Genomic DNA, 20,129 nt, shown 5'->3' with positions numbered 1-20,129 from the left:
CCTTTTTCCTTTGTCGGATGGACAACCATATTACAGATCTGAACTTGTGTTTTTTGAGTAAGTTTCTCGGGACAATAAAAGTCCTGACATTTATAAGACCATAGTATTGTATTAAGGTCTATAGTTAAGTTATAATAATGAAGCTTTTTTCTGTGACTTATCATCTTTTGCTATTCAGGAATGTTTCATTAGTATCTTCACTACATACCTGAGATCTGAGTTCTAAATCCATATCACAACACAAACTGGAAGAATTACAAGTTGATAGTCAGTGAGTAAGTTTTCAGACAATAGGGTAATTAGTGTCAAACACTTGGCTCATATCGTCACAGGGACTTTCTGACCCTATCTTATTTCTAATAGGTCTCAACAGTCCAGCACAGTATCCACGTCAACCTTCAGTGTCTAGGACAGAACTAAACAAGACAGGATTTGAGATAATAGGATTAAGCATCCTGAGTTTTTTTTCACACTGTAGATCTTACTACTTAATTATTATCGTGAGATTGGTATTACGTCACTAATCGTGTCTGCTCTTTAATTGCACTTCTTATACCATTAGTTTCGGCTAAGGACTACCAATAGTTCGAGATTTCTGAAGTCCAAGTGAGAGCAATTCTGCTGGCTCCCATGACGACATTACATAAGGTTACTAGATTTCCCTGCTCACAATTGTTTGTGGTATATGGGTCACTTCTGGGATTATCTTGAGCGTTCTGCACATACATGGTTCTTCTTCTAACTTCCTTGAACTCCTGTTTTTATTAGCCTCGAATGATAAGAGGATCTTTAGACTTGGTAAAGTCATCTTCTCACTAAAGTAATGTGATGCCAAGTTTAATTTACCTTTTTGGCGTTCTCACATCTTTTGGTTCTCTTGCTCTGGGTGTTCTTCTTTTTCTTTTCCTCTGTGAGTGACACCAATCTTACTTCACCTATTTTAATATTTTGTATTATTTACCGGGACAACTATGAGGTCTTGCAATATTTGTTCTGGATACATGTGTCACGATTCGCTCCCTGTGCTCTCGTGCCCACCACCAGGGGGCCGAATTGTGGGGCTTTCCAGTGTTCTAATATGCCTCCAGACACTCCCCTGTATGCATATCCTGACTTCCAGGCATTTGGACATCATTTGGGAATTGACACCCATTCCCAATCCATGCCGGGTTTTGTGAAAGCCAGCCTGCTTATACTTGAAGCCAGCCTACTCATGCCTGAAACTCCATTACCCAGAATTCCATGCTCACTGCTTTGTCTCCACCCCTGCAGGCCAAAGATGGGTGGAGGAATTCAGCTCACCTGTGGCTGGCTGCTGCTAGCCTGCTCACACCAGCTGCATGTGATTACTGTGAGCTCTTTTAAGCCCCAGCTCCCTTCAGGCAAAGGTTAGTCATTGTAGCTGTTTACCGGTGAGACCAATCCTTGTTTCCAGAGTTCCTTGGGCTTTTGCTATTCTTGTTTCCAGTGTTTCCTGAGCTTTAATTATGCCTTGTTCCTGACCTGCTGCTGTTTTCCCTGTTCCTGAATTAGCACTGCCTGCAGTGCTACCCTGTCTCCATAGCCTTAGTATTCCGTGTTCCTGATGTGCAGCAGTTTCCCTTCTCCTGAATTAGCACTGCTTGCAGTGCTACCTTGTTTCCTGAGTTCCTGAGCTATAGCTATTCCCTGTACATGAATTAGCACTGCCTGTAGTGCTACCTTGTTTCCTGAGTTCCTGAGCTATAGTTATTCTTTGTTCCTGGGCTTAGCTATTTCTTGTTCCTGATTTGCACTGCTTGCAGTGCTCTCTTGACTCCTTGTTTCCTGAGCTGTAGCTATGTCCTGTTTCTTGAACTAGCACTCCTGCAGTGCTACCTTGACTCCTGAAGCTTTGGTAATCCCTTGTTCCTGAACCTGCACTGTCTGCAGTGCTGCCTGGACTCCTGAGCCTTGGCACACTTCTTGTTCCTGCCCCAGCACTGCCTTCTATGCTACTTTGTTTTCTTGATTCTTAACCTGCACTATTCTAGTATACCCTTGTAGCCTCCCCTTCAGTATATCCGTTTCCAGTCCCTGCCTTGCTTCCCATTTCCTTGGTTCCAGTTCTAGTTTGCTGCCTTTCTATTCTGCTGTCTTACTTCTATTACCTTGTATATTTGTTACCTGCTTTCTGCCAAGTGTGCCCTGTCATTTCCTTCCTTTCCTGTTAAGCACTCCTCCTTGCTAGCTCCTTGTCTATTGTGCTTGTGTTTAGTTATACCACTTTGCTGTTACTGCCTTGCGTGTTCCTGTTTGATCGCCAGGATCCGTGGGCTCAGCTGACTACCTAGGTGGTGTTTCTTGTTCACTGTGAGTTTTGTCTTTGAGTTACATTTATAACATCACTATAGGTATAAGCTACACAGACCCTGCCTTTGCATGCATATCCTACATGTGGGTATTTGCAGTCAGTATCTGTAACAGCAATTGCGGGTAAGAAACTTACTGAGCTTCAGTCTTACCATGTGGAGCTCCTGAGTGCTTTACCCCACACCCCCCTTTATTGTTAATGTTGTATTATATATATGTCTTGCACGTCCGTCCTGGGTGTAGTTAGTCTGAATGCTAAATTGCCTTGTGAGTGCCCTTCCTTTCTGAGTCTTACCCATATCGTTCACTTGTACAGGCTTCCCCTTTGGAGCCCTTTTTCTCCTCTGACTCCCTGTATGATCCTGGGCAGCACTGTACTCCTCCTTTCTGTGTACGTTTTCTACCCAGTTCCCAGTCCTTGTCCAAGTCCCTGACTGTGTTCCCCACATAGTCCCGGACAGTCCCTGACAACATGTGACGACTACTGTATACATGTTTGTTCTTTGCAGCCTTGAGGAAGTCACGGTGGTGACAAAACACGCGTTGGCTGTTGTCGTGCTACAAAGACAAAAAAACAAGATTTCTACTGTGATTATAGAATCTATTCTTTGTGAATGCCAAGACTGTTTGAAAAATTATTTAATAATAAATTACTGTTTTGTATGCATAATTCCTGTGACAGAACGTTTCTCTTTTGGTGTTTTTATTGAGGTAATTACTTATCTGATAATTATACATGAAATATTTGGATGCCGGGATTTTTCTCTCTTGCTTATTTTGAACAAGTCACCATGTGTCCTGTTCTAACTGATACCCTGGGCAGTGGGGTTTCTTACCCTAAGTGGCACCTACTAAAATTGAAGGGCTAAAAAGTAAAATTAATATTTCTGCATGTGTACCTGCATCTGATTACATCTCTCTTGAAGTGCAACATTATATCCACCTCTGTGATTTCTTCTTCTCAAAAGAACTCCTACACTTCCGTACTGACATTGTATTTCAGAAGAGAGAAGCAGGACTAGGAAGAGCTGTTTGGTCCCCAGTATTTATTGTTTTGTCCCCTTCCCTTTTCCCCGGGGTGTATTTGTGCATGGTAGTGTCTACTTCACTCTGTGTGGGGTTGCGCCCAGGGGAACAGTGAGGCTTTTCTGAGTGTCATCGCTCCTGCTGATGATCTTCCGAGGTTAGTGGCATCATCTTATCTTGAGCTACTGATTCCCAACAGTAGAACATTTAAAGTGTAAAACGATTTTTGGACTCAAATCCAAGTGCTAATAAACCAGAGACTATACGAGAGACCATTGTGTATACTGGATTTACACGATACGGTGTCATTGCTTTCAATTGCAGATATAGACGGTGACTCAGCTGATATATCTAATGTAATTAAGGATTTTAATTTACAGACTATTGTGAGTATAGCTAGTGGGCTAAAACACAAGTCGTGTTGGACACCACAGCTAAAGAGCGGTAAGAACTTTGATAGGTTCCATAAGTTGGTTAATGGAGGCCTGGACAAATGGAATAAGGATAAAGTCCGGAGAAATGCCAGGGTAAATACAACATAAATATGGGGGAAAGGCGGGCTCTTCTGATGTTGCAAGATAACAATGACCTGATTATTAAGAAGGCGGATAAAGTTGGGAGCCTTGTTATTATGGAACGTGTTGACTATATCCAGGAAATTCAGTCACAACTTGATAAGGCGTCATGTTACAAGAAATTAGAGACCAACCCTATTTTTAACATAACAAAAACTATCAATGCACAATTGAAAGAGTGGCCTGATGACTGTCTATCAATGATGGATGAATATGATTACTTACATATAGAAAGCCCCAGGTACCCCTGTTTGTATACACTCATGAAGGTCCACAAGGGCTTAGACTTTCCACCAGGGAGTCCAATAGTGTCGGGCATAGGGGGGCCGACAGAGTGAATTTCGGAATAGGTAGATTTGTTCTTACAACCATTTGTGGGGAATTTGCCTTTGCATATTCGTTGTACGAAACATGTCTTAAATATTCAGAATGATATACAATGGGAGGCAGGCATTTGGATGGTTACTCTAGATGTTACATCTTTATACACTAGCATCACACATGATAATGGCATACGGCATGACCCGTGTATTGAACACAAGATCAGTGACGCTGTTGCAGAACACACAGATGTTATTACACATGATGAGAATAGTCCTAGAAAACAACGTTTTCCTGTTTGAAGATGCATGGTACAAGCAGTTACAGGGGACTGCCATGGACTCCAGAGTTGCTCCCTCGTATGCTAATCTCTTTATGGGGGTATTGGAGGAGGGTCATATCTGGTGCAGAAAAGGAGCCAAATGGATAGCAAACATACTATACTGGGGTTGGTTTATGGATGACTGCCTCATGATTTGGACAAGCAGTGAGGCACTGTTGCAAGAATTTATAACATATCTTAATCAAAATGAGGTAAACATAGAATTCACGTCCAAATACAGTCAGACAACAATTGAATTTTTATGATGTGGAGTTATATGTGAAGGACTGTGAATTACGTAGTAGACTCTATTGTAAGCCCACCTCATGCAATGCTACCCTACACGCCTCCAGCTCATATCCACCCTATCTCATATATATTTTTCAATATATACTTTATTCGGCATAAAACAATACTATAAAAGAACATAGTAAAAAAGCAGTATCTCCTACGTTTTTTTAAAAACCATGCTAAGATTCTATTTAACAGCAATACATAAAATAAAATTGATTCAACACAAGGATCATCTTATATAAATGGCCATGAAGTGCCAGAATACAAATATTTCATCCATAATATAATGCAGTCAATAGCAGATATTAAACATTCACGACCATTATTTCACCCCTCTACTGGTTCTGAATTTCATCGCTAATCCTAAGAAGTTTACTGTACAGAAAAGAGTTAAAGGTTCTACTGACAGTTTCAAAAACAGAGTAGGGCCACCTTAGCTTGTTTAAACTTGTCTTTCTTTAAAATACCTTTTAAAAATAATCGCCTAGGGTAAGCATAAATTGGGTATAGTAGGACCAAATGAAGCGTATCCTGTGGAGACCGTTGGTCGCAGCCACAGGGGCCCTTACTCTCCAAATGCTTTGTATTTATTTATTTATTTATTTATTTGCGGGTTTGTATCGCGCTAGATTTGAACCCCGGAGGAGTATCTCTGCGCCTTTGGCAGCCACAACAACAAAGGGGGAGGAAAACCAGGTAGAATGTATGCTAAAATTGGAACAAATTTTTTTTAAAGTTGTTTCCTAAATGATAAATGTTCTGAGCATTGTCTGAGAGCTCTGGGGAGACTGTTCTATAAAGAGGGCCCAGACACAGACAAACCCCTGCCACCGTGTCTGACCTTCTTTGCCCGGGGGACACATAGTAGGCCTTGGTCACTGGACCTAAGGGAGCGTGTGGGAATATAGGGAGTGAATTTATTTACTAGATATGTAGGACCGAATCCATTAAGGCTTTTATGAATTATGCAGCATACTTTGAATTTGGTTCTCTGTTTAACAGGGAGCCAATGAAGTTTCGCCAGCAGTGGTTTGGAAGGAGTTCGGGGAGGGGCGTTTAGGACCAACCGAGCTGCAGTGTTCTGAACCACTTGGAGTTTTGCCAGAACTCCTTCGTTAGCAGACAGAAACAGGCCATTGCAAAAAACTATACGGCTTAAGACAAGAGCCTGCACCAATGTTTTTCTGACTGAGTCAGGGAGTAGTGGGAACACTTTTCGTAGAAGGCCAATTACGTGGAAGCATGAACCCACAACGTAATTGCAATTCTGTTTCAGTGAGAGCTCCTGATCCAATCGGACTCCTAGGTTTTTTACGACCTGTTTAGGTTCTGGAACTGGTCCAAGGTCTTATGGCCACCAGTCCGGGGTCCACAGGAGTTTAGCCTCTCCGAACAGCATAACTTCGGTCTTCCCGACATTGCATTGAAGGCAATTGGATGACATCCAATGTGCCACAGCCTTCATACCCTGGGAAAAAGAGTTCTTAATCTCGGTGGTAAGGGATTTGAAAGGGAAGAGGAGCTGAGTGTCGTCGGCGTAAGACACCGGAATGAAGTCATATGTTCGCATGATATTGGCCAGGGGTGCCACATAGATGTTGAAAAGGGTGAGGCTCAAACAAGAGCCCTGTGGCACCCCTTTTGAGATCTCAACCTCCTCTGAGCGATAAGCACCCATGGTCACACGTTGGGTGCGGTTGGATAAGAAACTCTTTAGCCAGGCGAGTGCCTTATGTTCCAAGCCAATGTTGGCCAGCCGAGTTGTCAAGATGTTATGTGACACAGTGTCAAACGCTGCACACAGGTCCAATAGTACCAGGATCGTGGAAAAACTTGTCCTGATACATATGTAGGTCGTCTGCGACTGACATCAGGGTGGTCTTGGTACTGTGCTTTGGCCTAAACCCCGATTGGGAATAGTCCAGCCCTCCTGCTAGTTCAATATAGTTGGACAGATGACGATTGACATGCTTCTCAATGAGCTTGCCTAAGAAAGGGAGCAGGGATATTGGCCTTAGATTGGCTAGTTCTGTCCAGGGGATAGCGGGGTTTTTCCTGATTGGTCTAATCAGAGCCTTTTTCCACTCATTGGGGACTTCCCCTGTGTTTAAGGAGAGGTTAACGAGTTTTTGAATCCCAGGACCTAGATCATTGGCAAGCATGGGCATTAATCTTGCTGGAATGATGTCAGTTGGGCATCCACTCTTAATCTGAGAGGTTAACGATATTACCTCTTCTAAAGAGATTGGGGAAACAGGTCAAGGGAGTGGGTGGAAGAAGGGGGTTCTACAGCTGTCAGAGGTGGCGACTTTCCTCCACTAAAAGACTGAATTGAGCTAATGATTTTATCATATATCCCATCTATTTTTTTGGTAAAAAATAGCGAGATCTCGTCGCAAAGTTGCTGTGACGCCAGCTCAGAACTCTCACAAGCCATGGGTTTGACGAAAGATTGCAGGATTTGATATAGTACTCTTGGAGTGTTTCCCACAGCAATGTGATTTTTCCGTGCAGCACGGATGGCTTTGTGATATGTGGTGAGGGAGTTCCAATAATATTTTTTGTCCTCGGCCAAATGGGATGCTCTCCATTTCTTTTCAAGTTTTCTAGCTGCTTGTTTTAGAGATCTTAGATGCTCTGAGAACCAGACTTCTTGTTTATGTGCTGGGCGAGACTTACATTTTTTAGCGGTGCGATGTCATTTACTGCTGCAGCAATCGCCCCTTCAAATTTAACCAGAGCAGTCTCAATGTTCTCAGTAGGGATCAGGATGGATTCTACATATCTGTATTTAAAAGACTCCTGAGTAATTTTGTGCCATTGTCTCCTTTTACTAGGTAAGGTAATCCGACAGGTTGAAGGGGGGTTCACAATAGGAGTATAAAATTCAGTAATGAAATGATCAGTCCACTCTACTTGAGATGGAGGCAAGCATTTAATCAGAGGGGAGTTAGACAGGACCAAATCCAGGGTGTGTCCTGCCTGATGTGTAGAGCCACTATTGGCTTGTTTCAGTCCCAGTAGGGACAGATCCGTTAATAGGGATTGTGCCTCATTGCGTTCACTATGGACATTGAAGTCCCCTAGAAGCAGAAAGTCACTATTTTCATGTACATGAGGAGCTAATGCTTCTACAAGTGAAATGGAGAAATTGGTACATGGACCAGGGGGGCGATAAACCAGAGCTCCTTTCCTACTCCCTTTGGGCATAGTTTTGATTTTAAAAATCAGAAGTTCTAGCTCGGGGGTACATAGTCCTTCAATCACAGAGATATCTATTTCCTGCTTATAAACAATTGCTATTCCCCCTCCTGTCTTAATAGGCCGGTCTAGCCTAACTATTTTATACCCAGCTGGGATTCCTAAGGTTATAGCAGGGACCGAGTGGGGCTTTAGCCATGTTTCTGTCAGGAAGCATATATCGGGTTCTTCAGAAGAGATAAGGTCCCATACCTCTGTGGAATGTTTAGATAGAGATCTGATGTTACAGAGCAGATTCATGCTCCCTAGAGGTGAGTCAGCGTCCACCCTGTGAATTTGGGCGGTGTTAAAATCTATCGGCTCCCTATTGAATGGTTGCATCTGTGACTGGCTGCTAGTGGGGGTCCTGTCCTCAAGTAATGTATGAAACTGGGCTTTACAATTGTTGCAGGAGAACGGGTCTTCCAAACTGACATCCACACTCTTGCTACAACCCCTCGGGAGACTGTCCTGTAAACCAAAAAGTACCTGAGATGTATAGGTTCTCTGAGTGCTAGGAACAGTTCTTAGGGCATCGGTGGATAAAGCCATAGTCCCTGGCCCCTGGCCCCGTCCTGTCGCGGACGGGCGCAGACGGGCTAGTCTTTGGCTCCTCTTAGGCACTAGCTTAGGCGCCCCTCTGCCCGCAACCGCTGCGCGCTTGAGCCGACGAGTGGCTAAATAGCCCTTTCAGATGTGAGGCTAGAGCGCTAACCGCTCGACTGTCTCGGGGTGTCTGGGCGTGTCTGACTCTTACCTGTCCCGCCCTCCGCTCAACGGTATTGGATAGCGAGTCGGACCGGGGCGGGCAGGCTGAAACACCGAGCACAGACTTCGAAATTGAGCCCCAATGCCCCTTGCAGCTCCGGGGAAGATCGTAGGTGCGCGGTGAGTGAGTGATTAAAATTAGTAGTCAATTTCAATATCAGCACAGGGTGGGTGGTTTAAAAATCGTTATCAATTTTACACGGCGAAAGTGATATTTGAAATTTGTAATCGATTAAAAATTGTAATCGATTCTAAAAAGTGACAGAGTTTACAGCATGATCCGCAATGCTATTCAGAGTGATCCACTCTGAAAATGTTACCTGGCGCCAAGCTGGGTCGGGAGACACTGCCACTGTCGTTCCCTTACTGTATACCCTGCTGGGACAGCCAAAGTGTGATGTAACAAATTTAGCCTGAAACGGGTCATCAGGAATCTGTCTTGAGGATTGTAGATAAGACACAGAGAAGGTTCCAGGCCCAGGCACGACTTTGTGAGCTGGTGAGTTCTTACTGATGGCTTAGTCGGCTCTCTTGCTTCCCTATTTGATGTGGCTCTTTTTAAGAATTCTGACTTAATACGGCCCTTATCCTTAGCTAGCAATTTTGTCGGGTGGGTATAATATTCCGCACAACCCATGGCTAGCAGGTTTTCCTTAATATATCTGAGCCATGGAATATTATGACCCTGTGCCCGTGTCATGCAGTCTAGTGCTATTTGTTGACTTAACCCCGCCTCGCGGTTTGTCCATACTTTAGTCCAGCATGCGAGGGGCTTCCATTGGAGCTTGTTGCACAGATGGGCTATACCAAGTTCCTCGTGAACCACAAAGGAGGAAATGCTTTGCGGGACTTTCAGTAACTGCCTCAAATATTTGTTTGCTTCTATTTGTAACTTATGCGGGTCTACAAAGCCCCAAACCTCACTCCCATATGAAACTTTGGCACAACTTACAGAACTGTAGAGGTTCAGAATTTGCTCCGGGGACCATCAGCCTAGCCTCTTTGCGAAGTTCATGGATGCCCCTGTTGAGTTAATTAGTTTATTGCATTTCTCCTCCACAAGGGCTTTGAAACTAAGGCGACTATCAAACAGGATCCCCAGATATGAAAATGACTTAACCTTTTCCAATCCCAGTGTGCCTATTGTACTTGGTTTTACTGGATGGTCCTTTCCCTACCTCCATAACATATGATTTGGTGAGGTTAGGTGACAAATCTAAGCTATCCATAAAATAGACAAAGCCATCTATGAGGAGCTGCAGTCCACGCGGAGTACGGGCCAAGAGTACCGCGTCGCCTGCATACAGTAACACAGGTATCCCTCTCCTACCTATCTGCGGGCACTCCACCCCTAGAGCTACCAACGCCTGGGTCAAGCCATTAATGTATAAGGTAAAAAGGAAGGGGGCCAAAATGCACCCCTGCCTCACTCCCCTAGAGCATGGGAAGTGGTCTGTGACATTTCCCTCCTCATCATATCTCACCTGAGCAGAAGTATTCTGATGCGGTGCACGTAATCTATTTACCAGTCCAGGATCGACTCCCAAGGCCCCCAGTATTCCCCACAATTTCTTCCGATTTACGCGGTCAAATGCCGCGGTGAGGTCCATGAAAGCCAAGTACACTGTCCCCTCACTGGCTATGGTGTACTTGGCTGCCAGGAGATTTAAATTAAGGCATTGATCTGTGGTGAAGCGGCCATACCTAAACCCGTACTGGGTATCCGTAATGATCTCATGTTCCTCCGCCCAATCAATCAATCGGTTAAGGACTTTCATGGTAACATCAATTAACAAACTGGGCCTATAACAATTAGGGCTGTGTTTGTTCCCTTTTTTAAATATGGGAACTATTGTGGCCGTAGACCAGGATATTGGCATCGTTGATTGCACTGCAGTATTTATTACTCTGGTGAGTATGGGCGCCCAGAGTTCTTTCTGGCTTAAAATAATTAATGCCATACCGTTTGGAGAAATGATGCGAGCGAGAAGGATTTTTTGTGAGGAACAGGAGTTTAATGCTTGCTTATAGGACATGGAACAGAGATTTTTGGAGAGAGGATATAGTATCAATGTAGTGAGAGCTGCGAGGATAAGATGGCCGGTAAGGACAGAAAATACACATTGGACACAAATACTAAGAATGGAGATACCAGTACATTTATACATCACATTACAGATTACAATATTCTTGCAAACAGGTATCGTAAGTGTCTAAACAAACACTGGCACCTACTGAGAGAAGATGGGGCCTTGAGGGATCACAATCCCTCGAGACCGGGTATTACCTTTCGAAGAAGGCATACTCTGAAGTCCCTTCTGAGTCCCAGTTATCTTAGGAAAGAAGAACAAGACAACTGGTTGACACGTCAGACATTAGATTTTTATAAATGTAGCAACTACACAATGTGCAGGTGGACAAAACAAAGTAATTTACGGATCGTAATGGAAGAGAGTATAGAATATGTTCATACACCACATGCCAGACTAAGTATGTTGTTTATGTAATTGAATGTAAGTGTGGTCATCTGTATGTGGGTAGCACAATACGTAATCTAAAAAAGGGTGGGGGAGCACTTCAGAGTGACAAAAATATGAGATACAAGATACCAGTGGCAGTGCATGGGAATGAATGATAATCCCAAGGGTCACATAGGAACTTTTTGTTTTATGGTATAGACCATGTGCAGAGGGATCCGAGAGGAGGGAATAAGGAACTAGCCCTGAGAAGATGCAAGGCAAAGTGGATATTGAAATTACAGCCTGTGGAATACAATTTAAATGTTGATCATGAGTTGCACTATTTCTTAGGAAACTGATCATAGCTAATATGTGACATGACACTTGGCAAATGTATAAAGTGTTGTTTACAGAAATTCATACAGACAATGGTAATCCCACCATGAGACGAGGTATGGAGAAAGTATTAGAGTGTACACCTTTATTGGTTATGTAATGAGATGATAATGTTGTGTTTCTATCTAGGACCCTAATTCGATATTCCCGATGTATGCCCTTATGTGGTTATAATAAATAATATCCTTATAAAGGCATAAGATTCATATCCATATTTAGTAATAGCCAATGCAGTCCAAATACGGCAAGGCTACTCCCCTAGACTCCTAGAAAGTACAACGCGTTCTTTAAACAAACCAAGCCTCCAGCAGCCCGGGAATTCCCCCTGCTTTTGTTTAGATTTGCACAAGAACTCCTGGAGTCCAGAAAGAACTGTTAGTTCTAAGTGACGTCTTATGTCCAACCTTACGTCAAACCCGGCACCTTTCAGGTATAAATATACCAACGTTTCCTTAAGCAAACACACGGTGGTTTGGAGCAGAGCGGCTATCTACTTACCCGAAGCTCAGCTGACGCGAGAGCCGAAGGAAGCCGCCCCTCCCTTTTGACGCACTGAGAAAGACGCTGTCTTTTTCTCCAGCCGAGAAAATCCAGCTCCGGTGTTTCCAGTCACCCTTGCGGGTTGCTGGGAGATCGAGTCCTGAGAGAGAGATACAAGACCTCCTACATTCTATTACCAAGGTACGGAGCTGACTAAATCATTAAGAGAATTCTTGATTCAGATTCCTTGGCAAAAAACCAACTTAACTTAAACTGCAACTTACTTACTCCTTCCCACCTATGAGGCTTAGGTCAGGTACACCCGGGTAGGCGTATCTTAGAAGTACCAGTTGAGTACGTTAGTCAATTTTTTTATGTCTGTATATATTTTATCCGTTTTAAAGTATCATATGGCTAAGAAACCATATCAATGCTTTTACAGTATTATTTTATAATACTCCTTTTACTGTACGCACTTTACTTCATGATAAGTATTGCAAATGTGGCAAGACTGCTCAATAAATAACAACTTTTATTGAAAACGCCCGTCTCTCTATTTCTCTGCACTCTGGTGAAACTAAGTATGCACGATTGACTGAGTAAAATAACCGTCTATTGTTTTCACACGACTCTAGAGATACACTCTTTATTCTGAGGGAGCAAAGTTGTCATGTTTATGCGGTTGTCAGAAACTAATCCCTTCTTGTCTAAATCAGGAGAGTTAACTCTTTTCTGAACATTCGAGAAAGTTTCTAGTGACCTCTGAGCTAGCTAGCAAAACTAATTAAGTCTAATATAGTCAGTAGAGACCTAGATGACCTCAGTCCTACGTCTACACTGATGATTATACTATTCCAATGAGCAGAGCCTATTGGGAATATAGGAACTACACTACATGGCGCCCAATGTTTGGTAACGCAAGACATTAGAGTAACTCAGTTGTGCTTTTTCACACAGAACCCCTTTTTCCGTAAAAACTCCAAAAGACGTCTGGAGTGGGTAAAAGGTTAAAATCCGCTGGAACTTAGTAGGAAGAGATTCCTATGTATAGTTTTTGGAGAGTGTCCTTGATTCTCCCTACCTCTCCCATTGTTGTTATGTAGTTTTTGGTTTAGTCAACGTGGAAGGATACAGTGTTCCAAAATATTGTGCACCTAATCTTTGTTTCCTTGAAACTTGCTCTGCAACAAAACTTCCTGTCATTAAAATGTCGGATAATGAAGAGGAAAGGGAGAAAGCTAGATTAGCAGCTCAACTCCTAGCGGATGAGACAAGTCTCCAAGACAATGACCCGAATTCTAAAATCATTCCGGTAAATATAAGAAGAACTATAATTAAAAAACTTATAGAAAATGGAGTATCATCACGAGGTGGTACAGTCATATTCGTGGTAGAGGCCCATGAATATTGGCAGACAGAGGTATTCTATTCATGGATACAATTTCCAGCAGCACATGCTGTAACACACGAATTTCACTATTACAAAATAGAGGAACCTCCGGATGAATTCGCTCATTTCGGGGACGTTGAAATCCCACTAACTTACCAAGAGCACATGCTCTGGTTTAAAGGCGCCCTAAAACATAAAAATCACATCACCAGGCTCGGTCCACTAGGTAGACTAGGACCCACGTGGCCGGTTCTAGCCAGCTACACACCACACCCCGACATTGATAAAATGTCAGACCAGGAACTTTTAGCTCAGTTGGACATCAACAGTCCAACATGCAGTAATAATTCCACAGACCACTCCTCACCAGGGGAACACAAATAAAATCACACCACAGATAATACAGCCATTGGCAAAATACCCGCAAAACGGGAACAAATTCCATTCTGGTTAGCACAAAAAATCACTCAGATAGAGGCAGTATTTCCTGATACTACACCTCATGAGAAACACAGAAATCTGACTATCTGCCTTCCAATGGGGGTCGCACCACATGTGGAGGACTGTGACACTTGGGGCACAGTCTTTGCTTCAATATACACAAACACACATGGTGTTCTGTCTATGGCGATAATACCAGATGTGCTACGACAGATTCAAAATGAATACGGTCCATAACCTGCTTTAACTTTGGGTATGAAATTACTGAAAGACTTCAAGCAGGTCTCGGCTACATTAGTAGCCAACATAAAAGGAGAAGCAGCATCTGTGGCGATCCGCCAGAAGTTGAAAGAAACAGATATAGCAGAACAACCTTTTGAACTTGCCAGAATCATAGAAAAATCCTATGAAGAACTAGGTAGAGATAGTTTGGGTGGGAAACCAATAAAACCCCAACTAACTGAAAATCCTGAAAAAACCTTTCTTAAAAATAATCTGAGCACTCCAAAAAAAAGTTGGGATGGTAATAAACAATCCACTCCCAGAGAAAAACGATTCCAGTCCAGAGGAAGGTCTCCTCAACGAAGAGATAGATCTCCAGAACGAGGAAACAAGTCTCCCCAGAGGGAGCCCTCTGAGAAAAGATAAAACCTTAGAGATAGGGATAAATTGAGAAAACCTGATAGATATCAAGACATTGATACACGTCCCTCTCGATCTTTTCAGACTTCCTCACAGAAATCGGAAAGAAGAGGACGGTCAGAACACAAGGAAGAGCACGTCAAGTCCAAAGACAAGGAACCTGCTCATCAAAGTAAAAAATTACAATTTCCAAAAAAGAAGGTAGCAAGTATTAGAATAAAACATGCCGAGGATACTGAGGACACAACTGAAAAACTGAGAGTGGGCCCAGACAATGCTAGACAGCGCAGCAGAAGTAACCACAGCTCGCAAGATCCTGATGAATCTTCTGGAGGCAGTGGACATGAATGAATACATTCAAGTGGAAACTGCAGACACCAGAGTTAGCAAACCCCATAAATTATACGAAATAACATTGCATATAGAGGGGGACAAAACTAGGAAAGTAAGGGGTCTCTTTTGGGATAACCTTTCGAAAGGCTATGACATCCTGTTAGCTGAGAAAGACTGGCCACCAGAGTTTGCCAGGGAGTGCCCTCATGGCGAAGAAATGATTATGACTGCCTTCTCAAATCATATTCCAATTCATAAAAAATATACATTTGCAAGAAAATGGGCTGTGGCTCCTGCATTATATAAAACTCATGTAGGATGGGATGAGGATTCTCCTCCTCACAAAATCCAGTTAAAAAATCAACCCACTGCACAAAGGCTGTACCAAGTTAAACAAGAAGCTAAAAAGCAAGTAAGGGAGATCTTAGATTAACTTGAATATCAGGGGGTGATTGAAACATGCACCTCACAAATGAACAATCCTTTGTTTCCTGTCTCCAAGCCAGACGATTCATATCGTCTAGTTTTGGACTACAGACACCTAAACTCCTGTTGCAAAACATTTGCAGTACAAAACTCACACAATGCAGCACTAATGAATAACATCGTGAGCAAAAAATATAAAACGACATTAGATATATCTAATGGATTCTTTTGTCAAAACATTGCACCAGAAAGCAGGTATTTGACCGCTTTCTCAATAATGGGGTCACAACAACAATTCAAGAACAGCCCAGGATTATTCTCAGCAAGGGTAACAGAGTTACTACAAATATATGATGATGAGGCATTATCTTATGTCGATGACATCTATCTCACAGATGATAACCTGGAGACACACTTGAAAAGAGTGAACACCATAATACTTGGGTTCGCAGCTGAAGGGTACAAATTCAACTTTAAAAAGTCATGAATTGCTCATCTAACTGTCCTGTTTTTAGGATATGAATTATCAAGTGAAGGCAAGAGCCTAGCAGACAACTTCTTAGAGAAGTGTGCTGTACTCCAAGCACCTAAAACGCTGAAGAACTTACAATCAGTACTAGGTTTCCTGAATTTCGGAAGAACATACATTCTAAATTATGCAGAGAGGGTTAAACCTCTCTATGAATTAATAAAACCTGATTTCAAACCAATAAATTGGACTCAGAAACACACAGAAAATTTAAGATCATTGCAAACAGACATGTTAGCTAAAACAAAATTGCAAACTCGCGAAAACGTATGCAACCTTGTAATCCGAGTCATCCCAGGAAGATGCGTATTCACGTACCTGACCTCTAATGAGGGAGAAACGGTACCAATAGCTTACAAATCACACTTGTACACACAAGCTGAAATGAAATTCCGTTCTACTGAAAAGATTCTAATAGCAGTTCAAACTGCTGTAGCAAAAGAAAGAGCCCTAGCCCAAGGCAAGAGGATATCTGTTTTAACAACAGAATCAGCCCTTGAGGCATTAACAAGCCCACGCAATCTGAATGCTGTGGCACTAGATCCAAAATGGATACAATGGGAAAATTCTGTTGCTGCAGAAGATGTGAAGCACTACTTTGACCCGAAAATGAAAAAACTAGAAGATCTAGAATACGAACAAGAATATCCTCTGCCAATCGAAATTCTGCCTCTCGAACAGTACACATGTGTAATCTACATGGACAGATTTGCGCAACACTACGATGTGGATAAAAAATCCTACAATGCAGCGTGCGCGATTGTTAAAGGTCGCTGGCGCTTAGGTAAATTCAGACCGATAATCACCAAAACTGAATCACTCAAACTGTACAGCTCAGCGAGCTGAAATAAGATCTTTAAAGATGGCGCTTGAAAATGCCGATTGTGAATTCCCGACACTGATAGTGTGCAATTCGCATTTCTGCGTCAAGTCTTACAATAATGACATGCAGACATGGATCAAAAATGGTTACAAAGATGACACAGGTGCCACAATAAAGCATAAAAAGCTCTGGGAACAAGTAGTTCTTTTGCAGAAAGAACTACGAAAGACTCAAGTGATACATACACTGAGTCATCGACGTGATGGCGTTCATGTTGCAGGGAATTCATTGGCTGACAGAGCCACAGCGGAAGCGGTTCAACCGGCTTCCGTAGCCACAAAAAAGCGTTTTAAAAAACAAATAGACGGAGAAACCATGCTGGCGGTAAAAGCCTCATTAAAAGGCGACTATGCAGCATTACCTCTCGACTATCTACTCAATAATACATACATAATTGATGCAAACTCCATTCCTTTTGCTCAAATGCCTGGAATGGGGGATAGAGTATTTCCAAACACGAACCGGAGAGTCTTCTTGATTGAAGACGCACACATGGGATTGGGTCTAAGGCACCAAGAGATCGTGAAATCTCTAAAAGAATTACAATCAGAATACTGGTGGCCGGGGATGAGCCTGCAGAATTACAAATTTGCAAAGGATTGTCCAGACTGCAACAGAGATCGCAGTTGTGAACCGGATCAGACCACTGTCAGGACCCCTTTATTAGAAAGCATCAGGCTATCTATACGCAGAAAACCAGCAGGAGATATACGTGTTTCCATAAATATTAAGACTAGATACACTTAAAGATGTAGGCCCCAGCGCTCGGCTGACGCCAGAACTGTTATAAAAGATTTGCGAGTCTTTATCGGAACATACGCAATTGGCATGCTACATTCTGACCAGGGTCCTGCGTTTAGCTCTCGGGCTTACAAGGAGGCCATGGCCAGCATGGCATTGCATTGCGGTACTCTTCTCCCTTCCATCCTGTGGGAAATGCGGTAGTGGAAAGAAAAAAACGGGACATAAAGCAATCTATAACGGCGAGGGTATTAGGTTCGGGTGATGGGTGGGTCAAACATTTAACAAGTGTCTAATGTAGTCTTAACAATCTGCCAAGAAATTCTCTAAAAGGTTTCACTCCCTACGAACTATCGTTCGGTACTAGAATGCACATTCAGGACTTAGATAGTCACACTTCAGTGGTAGAAGAAAAAGCCTTTGATATCAAAGACCGTTTGGCTGTTTTACAGCACTTGAAAGAAACAAGAAGAAATCTAAGTAACATAAAGTTAAAGCCAACAGCCACTGAAGAAAAACCACCTGTCCCAGCAAGACCTGTCTGGATTCCAAAGATTGGGGATCTAGTCAGAGAGAAGATCGCGGTGAAGAAGGAATTTGGGCCTTCTTTCAGAAAAGCAGTACCTGTCTTAGCTGTCAGCGGAACAAGATCAGTAATACTACCGCCCCTTGCTGGTAAAAAGGAGAACAGAGTTGTATCCATCGACCTGGTAAAACCACAATTATGTTGCCAATAATAAGTAGTAGGCCCAGTGGACTCCCAAGAAATAGCAGAAGACCAAATCTTGCTACAATCCAAGAGGTTCAAACTGAAAGACTAATCACATTTGATAAACCTGCAGTGAATAAAAAAGGACTATGCAACAAAGCCATGGAACTTGTGCTTCTTGAAACCCAAATTGCAACAGTTTGTCAAGAAACACCAATCTACAACGATGTAGCCTCAGACTATGCTAATGAAACAAAGAAAAATCCAAAAGCGAATGAAAATCCGGAAGCAATTTCAACAATTGACAGAACTGCATCTGGCTACTTCATCAATTTCGATGACTTTTCTGAAGATCCAAGCGAGCATGAAGAAACGCCAGCAACAAAAACGTTCAAAGAAAAAACTGACTAAACTTTTTCACCAACTAAAAAAAACATATCTGATTTCACCATGGATTGAATTTTGGATTGTGTTAGGTGTACTTTTCCTCCTGCTTTGGCTCATCATGGTTTTATGTTTGGGTAGATTTATTGATGGAAGATATAGTACAATGGACACAGCAAGTCAGAACATCAACTTGGTCCTAAAGCCTCACAGATCCTCTCACATCGAGAAAAGAGAGCTGTCATCAGTGAACATCACAGCCAATCCAATACCCGGTGGGGTAGCATGGGACAAAACGGATTATGAAATCTATGGCCCGATTGAGCTCTTGAAATATCCACACCAGTTTAAGGTTTCCTTAAGTAACTTTGTGACACCAAGTACTTTCTCTGATGATTGGGACTTTGAAAACATTAATAATATGATGTCAGATTTAGTAATGTCAGCAAAATTCACAGAACATGATTATTTGCAGGGTTCATCAAATTATGAAGAGTTATATTGTTATAATCATTTTGGTGATCACTATTTGCATAAAACTGCTCAGCCTAGAAATGTTTTTACTTATAACCAATGGGAACATTGTCCAACTCCGCCAAAATGCAGCTCGAAAACCTTTTATGAGAAATTCCAATACTTCTCAGGGTTTAACAACAGTGATCCAGAAACGTTTTATTTTAAAATGTTAAATAAGACAGGAATGAAAACAATGTTGACAAATACTAAATTGATTTATTCTGAAAAATGTTATAACAAAATGTCTACATTTGGTTTTGATTTTTGGAAAAAACAACATTGAAAGAAAAAACCATCTGGGGTTCAAAAGACTGGCAGGTACAAGGTCTAGAAGCATTATTTAGAGCCTGCTTGATCCCAGAACAGATAATTTTCCTGAATTACACCATTCAGCAAACAACCTGTCTTGGTTTAGCCAAGATAAAAGACTTATATAAACCGTCTATTCCGAAGCCAATACCTGATAGTAATAGCACTACAGATGTTGAGATAGACGTATCCCATATTTTACACCAAAACAGAACAAATCCTGATTGGAAAAAATGGTTGATCTGGCCCACAGACACAAATAACTGTCAAGATAGATTCCTGAACAAAACACAGGGGTTAAAACAGAACAGGCCAGACCCAAGATACTCCCAGAGAGAACATCCAGGGATAGTTACAACATACAGTGTAGGGAAAATATGCCTTGAGTGGCTACAGAAATCCACACTGGCTGAAATTAAGCAACACTTGACTTTACTTAAAGACGGTGCTGACTTGCGAGATGTCATACTGGGACCTCGCAAACAGCGTCAAAAACGTTTCATATACGCCGGTATATACGCTGCTTACAACGAAGCTTGGAAAGTAACACAAATTGAAACAGCTGAAAAAATACGACAAATTGATCGTATAAATTTGGAAAAATCACTTTCTGT

General features: G+C 42.3%; 1 protein-coding gene across 3 annotated transcripts in view; it reads right to left on the bottom strand.

The window, feature by feature from the left end:
* The window catches only part of LOC144761453 (endogenous retrovirus group PABLB member 1 Env polyprotein-like), a 104,075-nt gene that overhangs the window by 70,571 nt on the left and 13,375 nt on the right, over window positions 1-20,129 (bottom strand). The window contains exon 2 of one of the 3 annotated variants that reach the window (XR_013595725.1): window positions 11,155-11,210. The exons of the other annotated variants lie outside the window; for them this stretch is intronic. The gene's annotated coding sequence lies outside the window, so the exon portion shown is untranslated. Of the gene's footprint in view, window positions 1-11,154; window positions 11,211-20,129 lie in introns of those variants that run through there. 3 annotated transcript variants of the gene reach the window in all.

This window comes from Lissotriton helveticus, chromosome 6 (genome assembly GCF_964261635.1).
Source record: "Lissotriton helveticus chromosome 6, aLisHel1.1, whole genome shotgun sequence".
Taxonomy (NCBI): Eukaryota; Metazoa; Chordata; class Amphibia; order Caudata; family Salamandridae; genus Lissotriton; species Lissotriton helveticus.
The sequence above is the reverse complement of the archived record's forward strand: the minus strand, read 5'-3'. Positions and strand labels throughout refer to the sequence as shown.